Source organism: Castor canadensis, chromosome 11 (assembly GCF_047511655.1).
Source record: "Castor canadensis chromosome 11, mCasCan1.hap1v2, whole genome shotgun sequence".
NCBI classification, from domain to species: domain Eukaryota; kingdom Metazoa; phylum Chordata; class Mammalia; order Rodentia; family Castoridae; genus Castor; species Castor canadensis.
In genome coordinates, this window is record NC_133396.1 from 108969285 (window position 1) to 108986314 (window position 17030).

A 17030-nucleotide genomic window follows, 5' to 3' on the forward strand; every position below is an offset into this window, starting at 1 on the left:
TCTCCCTGTAGAAATGCAGCTGTTGCTTATCCAGTGGGAAGACTGTCTCAGCATCTCCATTTTCATGCCATCCTGCCTGACACCTGTTCTTCTGGTTTTTAGAGTATAAAGATCCACCCTTCTCAGAAGCACCCAGAGAACAAACACACTGTGCTCTCCCCAAAGACTACCATCTCAGCATCCTGTTGGGGGGATGGTGTTTACAGACACTTATGCCTGAAATTTAAATCCCTTCACTTCTCATGGCCTAAATTCTGTCCTAGCTGGAGCTAGATCTTGAGGCTGCTATAAAAGGAACCACATTGTATTAAGGGACAAAGGATTAATAACTAGAATATACAAGAGCCTCAAAAAAACTAAACTCCCAAAAAAATCAATTACCCAGTGAAGAAATGGGAAAGTAAACTGAACAGAGCTTTTTCAAAAGGAAGAAGTCCAAACGGCCAAAAAACACATGAAGAAATGCTCACCATTCATGGCCATAAAAGAAATGCAAATCAAAACCACATTAAGGTTCCGCCTCATTTCTGTTAGGATGACTATCATCAAGAACACCAACAACAACAAATGCTGGTGACTGTGGGAAAAAAGAAACCCTCATACACTGTTTGTGGAACTGTAGATCAGTATAACTGCTATGGAAAACAATATAGAAGCTCTCAAAAAACTAAAAATAGAACTGCCACATGATCCAGCAATAACACTCCTAAGGATATACACCAAGGAATATAAATCAGGTTACAATAAAAGCACATGCACACCCAGGTTTACTGAAGCATTATTCACAATACCTAAGCTATAGAAACAGCCATGATGGCCTACAACTGATGAATGAATTAAGAAAATGTGGGGGGAGACTCCAAGATGGTAGATAGAGGGAGGAAGCAGAAAGCGAGCCTCCTATAGTGAAATCTTGGAGAGAAGCTGGAGACACATTTTGCAGGCATAATCACTGAGAAGAGGCATAACTTTGACCCCTCCACACCTCCAGCCAGCTCAGAGCATCTCCACTTCACATTAAACGGAGAACCAAGGAGGGCCCCCAGGCCGCCAGTCACCGGCGCCCAGACGGCTTGGGAAGACTTGGACCAGGTGAGCTTCGCGGTACCGCGGTAGCCCCACAGACAAGCCTGGGCCAGAGCAGCATAGCCCCTGGACAGACTGACCTCCACCCGGGGGAAAAAAAGAGAAACTGAGTAATAAGCAATAAGAACAAATAAGACACACAAGAAAGAGGGTGGGGCGCCCTGAGCACCGAAGATTGGGGGAAGGGAATCCTTCCCGGGACTGTAAATAAACAAGCCGGGGCGGGCTGGAGAGGCTCTGGCGGGAGCGGGAGCAGGGCACGTGCCCAGCAACCAGGAGCGGGAAACCTTGTGAGAGTGGTGGAGGGAGGAAAACTCCACAGGAGAGGAGGGAAGACCCACCTGCCACATGAACTGTAAATAAACACACAGGCCTGACAACGCGGGTTCAGTGTCACCTTTCCCAGTGCATCAACATGTATGCACCCAATGTCAACGCACCCAATTTCATCAAACATACCCTGAAAGACCTAAAAGCATATATAAACGCCAACACAGTGGTTGTGGGAGACTTTAACACCCCATTATCATCAATAGATAGGTCATCCAAACAAAAAAATCAATAAAGAAATCCAAGATCTAAAATATGCAATAGATCAAATGGACCTAGTAGATGTCTACAGAACATTTCATCCAATTTCTACACAATATACATTTTTCTCAGCAGCCTATGGAACCTTCTCCAAAATAGATCATATCCTAGGGCACAAAGCAAGTCTCAGCAAAAATAAGAAAATAGAAATTATAACATGCATACTATCTGATCACAATGCAGTAAAAGTAGAACTCAACAACAAAAGTAAAGACAAAAAACATGCAAACAGCTGGAAACTAAATAACTCATTACTTAATGAACAATGGATCATCGATGAAATAAAAGAGGAAATTAAAAAGTTCCTAGAAGTTAATGAAAATGAAAACACAACCTACCGGAACCTATGGGACACAGCTAAGGCAGTCCTGAGGGGAAAGTTTATAGCCATGAATGCATATATTAAAAAGACTGAAAGATCCCAAATCAATGACCTAATGATACATCTCAAACTCCTAGAAAAACAAGAACAAGCAAATCCCAAAACAAATAGGAGAGAAATAATAAAAATAAGAGATGAAATCAACAAAATAGAAACCAAAAATACCATACAAAGAATTAATGAAACAAAAAGTTGGTTCTTTGAAAAAATAAACAAGATCAATAGACCCCTGGCAAACCTGACTAAAATGAGGAGAGAAAAAACCCAAATTAGTAGAATCAGGAATGCAAAAGGGGAGATAACAACAAACACCATGGAAGTCCAGGAAATCATCAGAGACTACTTTGAGAACCTATATTCAAATAAATTTGAAAATTTTAAAGAAATGGACAGATTTCTAGATACATATGATCATCCAGAACTGAACCAAGAGGAAATTAATCACCTGAATAGATCTATAACACAAAATGAAATTGAAGCAGCCATCAAGAGTCTCCCCAAAAAGAAAAGTCCAGGACCTGATGGATTCTCTGCTGAATTCTATCAGACCTTTAAAGAAGAACTGATACCAACCCTCCTTAAACTGTTCCACGAAATAGAAAGAGAAGGAAAACTGCCAAACACATTTTATGAAGCCAGTATTACACTTATCCCAAAACCAGGCAACGACACCTCCAAAAAGGAGAACTATAGGCCAATCTCCTTAATGAACATTGACGCAAAAATCCTCAACAAAATAATGGCAAACCGAATTCAACAACACATCAAAAAGATCATTCACCACAACCAAGTAGGCTTCATCCCAGGAATCAAGGGGTGGTTCAACATACGAAAATCAATAAACGTAATAAACCACATTAACAGAAGCAAAGACAAAAAACACTTGATCATCTCAATAGATGCACAAAAAGCCTTTGATAAGATCCAACATCATTTCATGATAAAAGCTCTAAGAAAACTAGGAATAGAAGGAAAGTTCTTCAACATTATAAAAGCTATATATGACAAACCTACAGCCAGCATTATACTTAACGGAGAAAAACTGAAACCATTCCCTCTAAAATCAGGAACCAGACAAGGATGCCCACTATCTCCACTCCTATTCAACATAGTACTGGAATTCCTAGCCAGAGCAATTAGGCAAGAAGAAGGAATAAAAGGAATACAAATAGGTAAAGAAACTGTCAAAGTATCCCTATTTGCAGACGACATGATCCTATACCTTAAAGACCCAAAAAATTATACTCAGAAGCTTCTAGACATCATCAATAGCTATAGCAAGGTAGCAGGATATAAAATCAACATAGAAAAATCATTAGCATTTCTATACACTAACAATGAGCAAACAGAAAAAGAATGTATGAAAACAATTCCATTTACAATAGCCTCAAAAAAAATCAAATACCTAGGTGTAAACCTAACAAAAGATGTGAAAGACCTCTACAAGGAAAACTATACACTTCTGAAGAAAGAGATTGAGGAAGACTATAGAAAGTGGAGAGATCTCCCATGCTCATGGATTGGTAGAATCAACATAGTAAAAATGTCGATACTCCCCAAAGTAATCTACATGTTTAATGCAATTCTCATCAAAATTCCAATGACATTCATTAAAGAGATAGAAAAATCTACCGTGAAATTTATATGGAAACACAGGAAGCCACAAATAGCCAAGGCAATACTCAGTCAAAAGAACAATGCAGGAGGTATCACAATACCTGACTTCAAACTATATTACAAAGCAGTAGCAATAAAAACAGCATGGTACTGGCACAAAAACAGACAAGAAGACCAGTGGAACAGAATAGAGGACCCAGATATGAAGCCACACAACTATAACCAACTTGTCTTTGACAAAGGAGCTAAAAATATATGATGGTGAAATAGCAGCCTCTTCAACAAAAACTGCTGGGAAAACTGGTTAGCAGTCTGCAAAAAACTGAAACTAGATCCATGTATATCACCCCATACCAAGATTAACTCAAAATGGATCAAGGATCTTAATATCAGACCCCAAACTCTAAAGTTGATACAGGAAAGAGTAGGAAATACTCTGGAATTAGTAGGTATAGGTAAGAACCTTCTCAACGAAACCCCAGCAGCACAGCAACTAAGAGATAGCATAGATAAATGGGACCTCTTAAAATTAAAAAGCTTCTGTTCATCAAAAGAAATGGTCTCTAAACTGAAGAGAACACACACAGAGTGGGAGAAAATATTTGCCAGCTATACATCAGACAAAGGACTGATAACCAGAATATACAGGGAACTTAAAAAACTAAATTCTCCCAAAACTAATGAACCAATAAAGAAATGGGCAAGTGAACTAAGCAGAACTTTCTCAAAAGAAGAAATTCAAATGGCCAAAAAGCACATGAAAAAATGCTCACCATCTCTAGCAATAAAGGAAATGCAAATTAAAACCACACTAAGATTCCACCTCACCCCTGTTAGAATAGCCATCATCAGCAACACCACCAACAACAGGTGTTGGCGAGGATGTGGGGAAAAAGGAACCCTTTTACACTCTTGGTGGGAATGTAAACTAGTACAACCACTCTAGAAAAATTTTGGAGGCTACTTAAAAAGCTAGACATTGATCTACCATTTGATCCAGCAATACCACTCTTGGGGATATACCCAAAAGACTGTGACACAGGTTACTCCAGAGGCACCTGCACACCCATGTTTATTGCGGCACTATTCACAATAGCCAAGTTATAGAAACAGCCAAGATGTCCCACCACTGACAAATGGATTAAGAAAATGTGGTATTTATACACAATGGAATTTTATGCAGCCATGAAGAAGAATGAAATGTTTTCATTCGCTGGTAAATGGATGGAATTGGAGAACATCATTCTGAGTGAGGTTAGCCTGGCCCAAAAGACCAAAAATCGTATGTTCTCCCTCATATGTGGACATTAGATCAAGGGCAAACACAACAATGGGATTGGACTTTGAGCACATCATAAAAGCGAGAGCACACAAGGGAGGGGTGAGGATAGGTAAGACACCTAGAAAACTAGCTAGCATTTGTTGCCCTTAATGCAGAGAAACTAAAGCAGATACCTTAAAAGCAACTGAGGCCAATAGGTAAAGGGGACCAGGAACTAGAGAAAATGTTAGATCAAAAAGAATTAACCTAGAAGGTAACACACACACACAGGAAATCAATGTGAGTCAATGCCCTGTATAGCTATCCTTATCTCAACCAGCAAAAACCCTTGTTCCTTCCTATTATTGCTTATACTCTCTCTACAACAAAATTAGAAATAAGGGCAAAATAGTTTCTGCTGGGTATTGAGGGGGGGAGCGGGAGGGAGTGGAGTGGGTGGTAAGGGAGGGGGTAGGGGCAGGGGGAAGAAATGAACCAAGCCTTGTATGCACATATGAATAATAAAAGAAAAATGAAAAAAAAAAAAAATAGTTTCTGCTGGGTATTGAGGGGGTGGGAGGAGAGGGAGAGAGCGGAGTGGGTGGTAAGGGAGGGGGTAGGGGCAGGGGGAGAAATGACCCAAGCCTTGTATGCACATATGAATAATAAAAGAAAAATAAAACATTAGACTCACACATCACAAGTCCCTGGGAATGTTACACTACAGTTTTATTCCTTAATTAAACTAACATTAGCACAGTTATCTATTTGTCCTTTACCTGGCACAAGATCTATTTTAAGTTCTTGTGAGGAGATCTTGAATTATAGCATTTTTTTTCTTTTTTGCTGCATAAAATGAAAAGATGGAGAGCAGTAGCAGAATCTCCTTCCAAATATTTTTAGTAATACTTGATGAAACAGTTTGGAGATCCTCCTGCCACAGCCTCTAGAGTGCTGGGATTATAGGTGTGTACTACCACATCAGGTGAAACAAGTTGTTTCTTTTAAAAACAAGAAAGGATGTTTTGGTCATTCCTCAGACTCAAGCAGTGACCTTGAGTGGCAAACAAGTCAGAAGTAACCACTAAACCCTGTGTATTCTCCTAAAACTGACTCTAACAATACATCACGTCTCTGGAATGCAATTTCATTATTCCTGGATAGTGTTGTCATACTTTTTGGGTAACTGAACAAACAAAAAAACAATCAAAACCTTCATTTTGTGTTTTAAAAATATACAGTTTTCTGGGAAGGATACGGGGGAGGAGAATGGAGAGGATGGTTAACGGTCACAGGGGTGCACTTGGATAGAGGGAATAATTTCTAATGTTCTACACACAGTAGGGTAAATTTTTATTTATGTATTTATATTTCTAAAAATCTAGTAGAGAGGATTTTGAATGTTCTCAGCACGAAGAAATGATAAATGTTTGAGGCGATGGGTATACTAATTATCCTGATCTGATCATTACAAACTGTATACAAGTATTGAAATGTCACTCTGTAGTCCACAAATGTGTACAATTATGTGTCAATTAAAGATACAAATACTTTAGAAAATAAAATATACAGTTTTACAGAAATCAAAAAAAAAAAGAAAATGTGGTATTTATATACAATGGAATTTTATGTAGCCCTAAAGAAGAATGAAATTTTTTCAGTTGCAGGTAAATGGATGGAACTGGAGAACATCATCTTAAGTGAAATTAGTCAAGTTCAGAAACCCAAAGGCCACATGCTTTCTGTCATATGTGGAATATAGACCTAATACAAATACAAGCAATATTATGAAAAACAGGTCATGCCAAGGGGAGGCCACTGATGGGAGAGGGAGGGTAAAAGAAGGAAGTCAAGAAGGTGAATATGACTGTACTTTCTATACAAGAATGAACATAGAATTTTTAAACCTGTTGAAATTTCCATAAGAAAGGGACTAAGATAGAATGAGAAAAATAGAGGGGATGAACCAATTCTGGTTATATACATACATACACATGAAAATATCACAATGAAACTCCCTATACAAGCAAAGATGTCTTTTTTCAAAAACAAAGAACAAGAAGGTAAAACAGGTCCTGTCTGGGGTTTGGTTCCAGTAGGAGGGGGAGGACATAGTATAAGGTATAGGAAAACGAATGTGGTGAAAATATTATGTACACATGAAGGAAAATGGAAAATGAGACCTTTTGAAACTATTCCAGAAATGGGGGAGGGGAGATAAAGGAGAACGATGGAGGGGGTGAATTTGCCTATGATACATTGTAAGAACTTCTGTAAATGTCACAACATACCCCTCAATACAACAATAATATGATAATGAAAAATGTAAAAGAAAAGAGAGCGAGAGAGAGAGACAACATTCATTTATGCTTTGCTGAGTTCCATGTTAAAGTCACATTTTTATACCCATTGAATGATGGATATACACTTTTATATCTATTAAATAAAATTTCCTATTCACATCCTTTGTCAAAACTACCAGAAACAGATTTGTGACAGTTACTACTGCTTTGGATGGGAACATGCTGTTGAGAATGTTGTCCATTTTATAATGAAATATCCACCTTTATGAAGTCCCACATCAGATACCCAATTCTAAGAAATGCTCTCTTTCCTGACAAAGAGAGTAACAGCTGTAGTCAAAGCTCCAGCAGCACATCATAGCTGTCACCAGCTCACCAGATTCCCAGACCATGTCCAACTTTGAGGGCACCTTCGCTGCCATCAGGCCAGACTGTGTACAGCATGGCCTGATGGGTGAGATCATCAGGAGCTTTAAGCAGAAGGGACTCCTCCTAGTGGCCATGAAGTTCCTTCCAATATCCAAAGAACACCTGAAATGGGGTCCTTTCTTCCCGGGGCTGGCAAAGTAGATGAACTCAGGGCCCATAGGAGCTGAATGTGGTGAAGACAGGCCAAGTGATGCTTGGTGTAGCTCAGTGATAAAGCACTTGCCTAGCACATGCAAGGCCCTGGGGTCGGAAAAAGAAAAAAAAAGGAAAGAAGTAAAAATGGAAGGAAGAGAGGGAAGGAGGGAAGAAAAGAGGAAGGGAGAAAGGAAGGAAAGGAGGGAGGGAAGGAAGGAAAGAAGGAATAGAATTCGATCATTGCTATAGACATGTGTCTGGGTTCACATGCTGCCTGAAAGGGCAATCAGAGCTCACAAGAACTTTAAAATTGTTCTAGGCTAGTAGAGTGGCTCAGGTGATAAAGCACCTGCTTAGCAAGCATGAGGCCCTGAGTTCAAACCCCCCCAAAAAAAAGTGCACCTAAAATTGTTCTAGAACCTCCAGGAAACATCAAACACTTCTTCCTGGGGTATATAAACCACTGAAGGAGAAATCAGGGACAGTTTCAGAGCCAACGCCAAGGTTAGCAGGCTAGACAAGACCACCCCAAAGGGGTCTCCATGACAGTGAAAGTCATCTTTCAGGTTCACTTCTGGGGAAGCAAAGCAGGAGAACACCCCACAGACCAAGACAGTGAGGTCTGAAATAGATGACTAGACAACAGAAGGACGTTTGTCACAGTGTTTCAGCTCTTTGAAAAGAGAACTCAAATAAGTGCTAAACTGTTTGTATAAGCTTAAAACTCTAGGCATTGTTAAAAATCCATAAGAATGTCTGGTTCCCTCTAGGTAACGTGAGGTAGTTTTAATACAGAACCTAGTTCTCTTCCTAGCTGTACTACTAACTCTACTTGAGTAAAATGCTGTATAATAATTTCTCTCCAAGTTTTTTGGTTAACTATTCCTCACCATACCTCCACTGCCCTACAATTACTGCCCAAGAATTTAGATAAATGGATGTGGTTTCTGGTCACAAAAGCAAATAAAATCTGGTCAAGGAGAGAAGGCTAAGACATAGGAGCAAATAAGTGAAGATGTATGTATCACATCCCCCTTGCTTTTCTACATTATAAAAATAAAAAGGAAAAGAAAAAGATCTGAAAAAAATCAAAATACCAAAATCTGTAGGAAAAAAAAGTACTCATGAAATGGTTACTGCGTCTGAGAAGAGAGGAAGAGGCAGCCTACACATTTTAGATGTGTAATTAATTTTATGTGTTCTTTCTCCTCCTGAGAGAAAGAAAGAAAAGAGACTGAGAGTGACAGTAGTAAAGAAGTCTTAAATTTCATCTGTAATGTTTTAATTTTTAAGGATAGAGAATTTACACATTATATGTGGGTAAATAAAAATTACTCTGAGTTCTATAATCATATCTCCATGTTTTAATCTCAAAAAAAAGAAAACCATATCCCATACTGACTTGGGTTTTATCCTTAACAATCATAGTTTCAAAAATAAGTCCTGATACATAGGGAATTTGGTTAGGTGTCACTATTCTTTGACCACTGAATTTATTCTCTTCTTCCAAGAAAGACACAAGGGGCAAGAGTTGGGGGGGAGGATTCCATTTTTTGATCAAGAAAAACGACTGAACCAAGCAAGAGCATGTCAAGAATCACGAGATTACTTCATGCCCGAGTTAACTCAATCACACCCCTTTCTTTCCTAATTGTGACTGTGTTTAGGGGAGTCCTGTTCTATAATGACTGACCAGGGTGCCTCATTCAGATAGAACATGTGCTTCACATTTAATCATGCAGAATCCCATAACAAGCATAATAACTAGGATTTTCACAAATGAGCTTAAAATATACCATGATACAATGCTGCCTTGAGCCATACAATATCTTTGTGAAACATCCTGGATGTGGTGCACACCTGATCTTGCCACTGAGGCTCAGAGATGTTTCATAAGAGGCCTGATGCTGCACCGCAGGGAGAGTCCAATGACTACCCAGGGTAGTCATTCACAGCCATGACCCCTACCTCCACCATTTTGCAACAGATAACTTGATGCCTTCAAGTAACCCTAACAGTCCCCTCTCATCTGTAGCCATGACTGTGGACCCTCCCCAGAAGGCTTCTCCCAGGCAGGGCCACAAATAGGCCTCAATATTGAGGAGCAAATTTATCACCAGAAGATAGTCACAGCAGAAATCATACTAATGCATGTGGCCACAGTTTCTGGGTCTGAAAATGTCCTTGTCATACAAGCAGTGAATGGGACAGTGGAAAAAGCATGAAACATAAGTGGGTTAATGCCAGCATTCTGGCTATGTTACTGTGCCAGACTCTCCACTTACCACCACCATCACAACCACCCTAGGGCAGGACAGAAAGGTATTCAGTAAATGTCCATTTCCCTTCTCCTGGCAAGAACCAGACAAATCTATTTCCAATTTTGCTTTTATGTTCTCTGACAGAAAATAATAAATTTTTAATCAAAAGAATGAAAGAGAAGACCAAAATAAATGGAGATTCCAGATGTTCTATGATGAATGGGGTAGGAGTGAAGGTAGAATGGACAGAGGTAAGAAAATGAGGAGGAGGCGCACACCTGTAATTGAAGAACTTGAGAGGCAGAAGCAGGAAGACAGTAAGCTTCAAGCCAGCCTGGCCTATATAGTGACTCCTTGTGTGTGTGAGCACAAGAGTGTGTGTGTGTGTGTGTGTGTGTGTGTGTGTGTGTGTGTGTGCGCGTGTGTGTGTAAGAGAGAGAGGGAGGGAGAGAGAGAGGCATAGGCAGGCACAGACAGGAAGAAAGGTACTGTAAGAAACAAAGAGATTGAAATGTTGGAAGAAGACAGAAGATAGATACAATAAGAAAATTTGAAAGTAGATAAGCAGAAAGACCCTCAGAATTAGATACCCACACTCAAAAGAGCAGGTCAGCAATCCATAGCATCACCAATCATAGTGACCCTGCCCCATAACCTGTGCAAAACCCAAAAGCAGCAGGTCTGGCTGCCAAAGACTGATTTTCCAGAAGGTGGGGCGATGTTTACACAAGGATAATTCTCAAAAGAAAGGTTTTTCAGAGCAAGAATTACAATTGTTTGTCTTACTGTTATTAATCTCCCCAACAATGGCCACTAATAACCACAGGCCCTTCCCTTTAGACACCCTTCTCCTCCAGGGTCACAAAGGGTGGGAAGCCAGGTCTCCCTCCTCTTCCTTCAGTAGCAGAAAACATTTCAGCCCATGCCGAGAGCCTTTTCAATATGGGCAAGAAAGAGTTTCCTATAAAAATTCAAAAATCATGAAATATTATTGAGTCAAATATCTGGAATACTTTCTTACAAAAGCTGTTTTTGTTTTGTTTTGAGTAAATAATATACTTTATGAATTCTATGTAAGTAAACTATCAGTGCAGTGGGGATGATCAGGAGAGGAATTACATAGAATAAACATTTCACATTTTAATTACAATAAAAACTCAAAATGTCTTTGTTATACACAATTTTGGAAGTCATTAGACTCAGAAATAAGCAAACAAACAAACAAAATTGGAGTGTAAAAGGTTTAGTAGCAGACCTGTGTTACTTTGGTAAATAACAGCCTCCTGACTTCAGGGTTTCCATGTTGGGAGTGGAGGTGACAGTATCTGTGGAATAATTCTCGGAATTAGTGTGCCAAGCAAAAGCTGCCACAATCCTCAGAAAATAAATTCATCTCTATTCACTTTAACTGATTCTATAGTTCTTACCAGTTTGTCACACCCAAAAGGCCACTAGTGATTTCTCCGGTGCTATTTATGTTAAAAGCATTGGCAAAATCATAGGACTAGCTATCTCAGAGAAGTCCACAAAATTTCTGCAGTAAATATGAGTGGGAATTTTGTATTTTCCTAAAAGAGTCTGTGAGAGTACATTACCTATACATAATTTCTTTAGAAACTAAGGAATAACTTATAGGAACATTGTAACTTAAAATGGTTTTTAATAATAATAATAATAATAAATCTTTCTTCTAGACTCAGGCAGTAAAGATGGTTAGAACAAAATTGGAAAGGTCTCAGGTTGGCAAAATTCTACAAAAAACTGAAATTTCTACAGATTATCAACTCTGCAGCCCATAGATTCCTCCTGGGTTCAAGATTTTCATCAAAAAAGAAAAGTCAACTAATGACCTGCCATTATCTCAAACACAGGCAAACATCTTATGCCATGAGAGCAGAAGGGTGATAGGGAGGTGCTACTGAGGCAGGGCGACCAGCCTGGGAACAGACCAGATGGTAGTTAATACAGATCCACTTGTGTGTTCATCACCACATTACACCAAGCATCTAATGTGATCAGTCACTTCAGTCTTGATATATCCAAACAAAATGTGCTACTACAAACTGAAGGAGACTTGTTTGCAACTATATTTTATTTTAAGGAGATGAAGCCCCTTCCGTTTCCCAGGGTTTTTCTTGAGTACACTTCAGCACATTGTCAACACATTCTGGAAGTGTGATGGCCTCATGGTGGAGTGAGATGCAACTATCCCTTAGTAGCCAAGCTATAGACACAGCGCAAAGTAGGAATGGCTTTCGAGGAAATGCTGAATTAAAAAAAAAAACCTGCTGGAAAAGAAATGTGCAGAATGGGGGTTAGTTAGTAATGAATCAGTCCATTATATGCCAAGGGTGTTGCGTGCAAAAAGATGTCTGGTTAAAGAGTGCAATTAAAACCTCAATAAAAGAACCATGATCCCCAAGCCCATTATTACCCAAGCTCTCAGGCCTGAGCTCGCCATTTCTCTTAGCAACCTAGGTAAATATTTCAAAAATTCTAATCTGTTTCTATGTGCTTCTCTTTCTTGACATTCTTACACAGACAATTCTACTGTGTACATATAATTTTGGCTTCCTGGAGGATTCTGCAACATTCCTAACTCTGACATGTTCTGATTAGAATGAGAGGACAAAATCCTAGTGGACTTTGCCCAAATGCTAATGTTTTCCAAGTACTGTTCTGTCATCTTCAAGAAAGGCAATAACAACTAAAAAACACTTCCTGTCTTGGTCCCCAGCTGCTGTTCTGTGTCCATTATGAGACTGCACTGAGAGAACACAGCATTTTCCCTCCAGGCTGTGAATTCCTTGAGGAAAGGAACTACTACTTTTTCTTATCCCATTTCTAAGACACATCACAGCACTAGCACAAGGGAAAGCATTAACAAATGTTCACAGTCAATTAGTTCATTAGTGTTGCTACGGCAATAATAGCTGCCAAAGGTCTTAAAGGCCAAGTGGCCAACGTTTCTTAAGCCTGCATCAAAATCAGCCAGGAACTTTTCCAATGCAGAGTTAAAGGTCCCACCAAGAATCAATTGAATCACTATCCCTGGAGTCTTTTACTGAACTTCTACTATATTCTAAGCACAGAATAAACACAAAAGAGATAAGAAGTAGTCCTAGCACTCACAGAACAAACTCTAAAGAGATCAGACAGGAAACAAACAATTAATAGACATTGTGACATGTATCATAACAGGGGTAAATACAAAGAAAAAAGGTAATTTAAGAAAATGATTCGCCAGATCTGCTCTTTACTTGCTGGGCCAGGTAGTCTAGTATAGACAGTCTTCTTGAGCCCTATCATGGGCACTGCTTATAGGGGACACTTTGGGTGTAGAAGGAGAGACCACGCTGTCTCCATTTCACTTGAGCTCTGTGCAATACATTAATAGCTACAGGGCTCTTTTCTTTAGAAGGATTATAATAAGAGCACAATTATTGGAAATAAAAAGTGGACTAAAAAAGACAAATTTCACAAATGTCAACTAGACATCAGACATTTCAAATAAGTCAGACCATTACAGTGTAATCTGCCTCCAAGAAATGGAAGAAGAAGGGTTGATAGCAATTCAGGAAAATGAAATAAGTTGAGTATTCTTTGCTGTATTCCAGGTACACTGCAGGTGGCCACACAAGATGCCTCTCTGTCTTCTGAGGAACACCATCAGTATCATTTATGTTTTTCACAAGCATGCAAAGAGTGATGGAGAATGTCGAGACTGAACATAACAGAAATCAAAACACTTCTCAAACAAGAGTTGGGAGTGGTCCTGGAGGTAGAAGGACAGGGGCTCATTCACTCATTCTTGCCCATTTACTCTTACTTAGGACTGTCTTCTTGGCTATAGGGACTCTACTCTTCTGGTTTTCCTCATAGCTCTCCAGCTATTTCCACTCAGGGTCACTTCAAGTTCCTCTTCTCTGCCCATCACTTAAGGATTGATACTCTCTAGAATTCTCTCCTTCCTTTGCGCATTTTCTCTAGTGATTTCACTCTCTGCAGCAATCAATCTCTGCATGCTAACACTTTCACAAGTCACCTCATCAGTAAGATCTCTCTTTTATGAGCTTTGGGTACATTGAGCATCTCTATTAGGTATCACACAAGCATCTCAAATTCAACCTGTGCAAAACTGCCATTAAACCTTATTCTCCTTCTACCCCCTACATCTCAACAAATATGGCAGCATGATACACTAATTTGTCCAAAAACTTAGGACACAGCCTTGAAACTTTGTCTCTTTTACTGCTCACATCTATTTCATGTCCTGCTGATTCTGACTTCTAAATAAATATCTAACAGTGATAGCCACTTATTTTAACCAATGCCCTTGCAATGATCTAGGCAACCAGTGTCTCTGACCTGAATTATTGAAACAGTTTCCTCATTGGTCTCCCCACCTCTATTCTTTTTTCTTTTTCTTTTTTGGCAGTACTGGTGTGTTTAAACACAGGGCCTCACACTTGCTATTCAATCACTCTTACTGCTTGAGCCACTCTGACAGCCTCTCACCTCTATTTTTTCCCCTCCCTATCACCACTACCACAATATATTACATAACTGCAGCCAAAGTGGTTTTATTTAGATGTTTGCCTTATAAGTTCCCATTTCACATACCACAGTGTGCTATAGTTCTTTCTTTATATATCTGTGAAAGCAATGATCATGTCTGTTATATTTTCTTCTTCATCTCTAGCCACCTAGCACCATTCCTGACACAAATCCATTTATTTATCTACATAATCTATATTTATTCAGCAACAATTATGTGCCAGGTACCTTTCTGGGTTCTGGGAAACATTTGTAGGCAAAACAAATGTGGTCCTGCCTTCAAAAACTTACAGACATAAACAAATAAGCATTGCAACACATAGTTAAATGCAATGATAAATGTTATGTTAAGGAATCAGAGAAGGCTCTTTGAGGAAGTGGCATTTAAGTCAAAACTTGAAGAATGTCAAATACTTTGGCTGGGTGAAATATAGGGAGAAGAGTGTTCCTAGAGAAAAAAAGAAGAGTATAAATAAAGTCTCTGAGTTGGCAAATAACTTTGTATGTTCAAGAAACTGGAAAAAAGCCAGTGTAAAAAGCAGGAATGGCAAGAGATAAAGGTAGAGAGTTAGTCAGGAACTAAATAAATCATTTAGATCTTTTTAGATCATGTATAAGAAATTCAGAAAGTTTTCCCAAACATAATAGAAGTCATTAAACAGTTCTGACCGGAGGAATCACAAAGCATAATTTACAATTTTTAAACTTTTGTTTAGTTTTAAATTTTGTTTAGCTTTGCTTTTTTAAATTTCGTTGATGTGTGTGTGGAGAATAGATTATAAGGTCAAAATAAGAAACAAAGTCAAAGGCCACTTCAACAGTGTAGATAAAAGATGGTGGTAGCTTGGATTGAGGTCCAAGCAATGGAGAAGAAAATACATGAATGGATTGACAATATGTTTTGGAGAAAGAAACAAAAGGCTTTCTTATGGACCAAATTAAAGGAACAAGTTAGAGGAAAGAATCAAAGACAGGTACCAATCTTGAAGCTTGAGCAACTGGAAGGATATGGTGCCACTCCATGATATCTGGTAGATTTGATAACAATAAGGCATAGAGGTTAAGTCAAGAGTTCATAATTGGATCTGTTGAGTTTCTTTTACTTGTGATATATCACAGAGATGATATTCAAAGAAATTGACCACGAAGTTTTAGAACTCAGAAGAGAGAGCTAGTTCAAAGAACTCATTATCATCAGATAATTGATGGTATGAAATCATGAGAATGAATGAGAAAGGAAAAACATAAGGTAAGAATAGTGCCCAAGACTAAATTTTAAGCAATTCTATATCTGAAGAGAAATGAGAATAGAAAATTGAAAACTGGAGCCAGAGTTATAGGAAGAAAACCAGGAAAGTGGAATGTCACAGAATCCAAGAAAATGTTTCCAAAATAGTCAGTTCTGTCTACTGAAGCTACAAACAAACAGAGGATTATGTCCATTGTATTTGGTATCTAGGAAGCCCCTTGGTATAGTGGTGAATATGGATACCAGAATGACATGTATTAATGGGAAGTACAGATATGGAGACATTTTCAGATAACTCTCTCAAGAATCTTGGCAATAAATGGTGAGACAGACATTGAGTGATATGAAGGAAATGTGAACACAGAAAGATGTTTTTAAAATATGATGGCTAATGAAGAAAAATGAAATCTTATCATTCGCAAATAAATGGATGGAAATGGAGAACATCATTTTGAGCGAGGTTAGCCAGGCTCAGAGGACCAATAATGAAATGTTTTCCCTTGTATGCGGCCTTTAGATCAAGGGCAAATACAGCAAGGTGATTGGACTTTGGTCACATGATAAGGAGAGAGCACATAAGGGAGATATGAGGATAGGTAAGAAACCCAAAAAACATAATAGTATTTGATGTCCTCAGTGTAAAAGAACTAATGCAGAAACTTTAAAGTGACAGAGGCCAATAAGAGAAGAGAATCAGGAACTAGAGAAAAGGTCAGTTCAGAAGAATCAACTTAGAATGTAACACATTTGTACATGGAAGCAATGCTAGGAATCTCCCTGTGTAGCTATCCTTATCTCAATTAGCAAAAATGCTTGGTCTTTCCTATTATTGTTTATACTCTCTCTTCAACAAAATTAGAGATAAGGGCAGAACAGTTTCTGCCTGGAAATGTGGGGGTTGGGGAGAGAGGGGGGATGGGGGGTAGGGGAGAGAAATGACCCAAACATTGTATGCACATATGAATAAATGAAAAAATAAATAAATAAAATAAAATATGATGGCTAATAAAGCATACTGTTGCTCTGAAAGAAATGCTCCAAGAAGAACTAAAACACCACAAAGTCAAGAGACAGAGGGATCATCAGAAGTAACTCAGTTTTTTAGAAAATAAAGAGAATGAACTCCAGAGTATGTATAGATGGATTAACCTTAGACAGA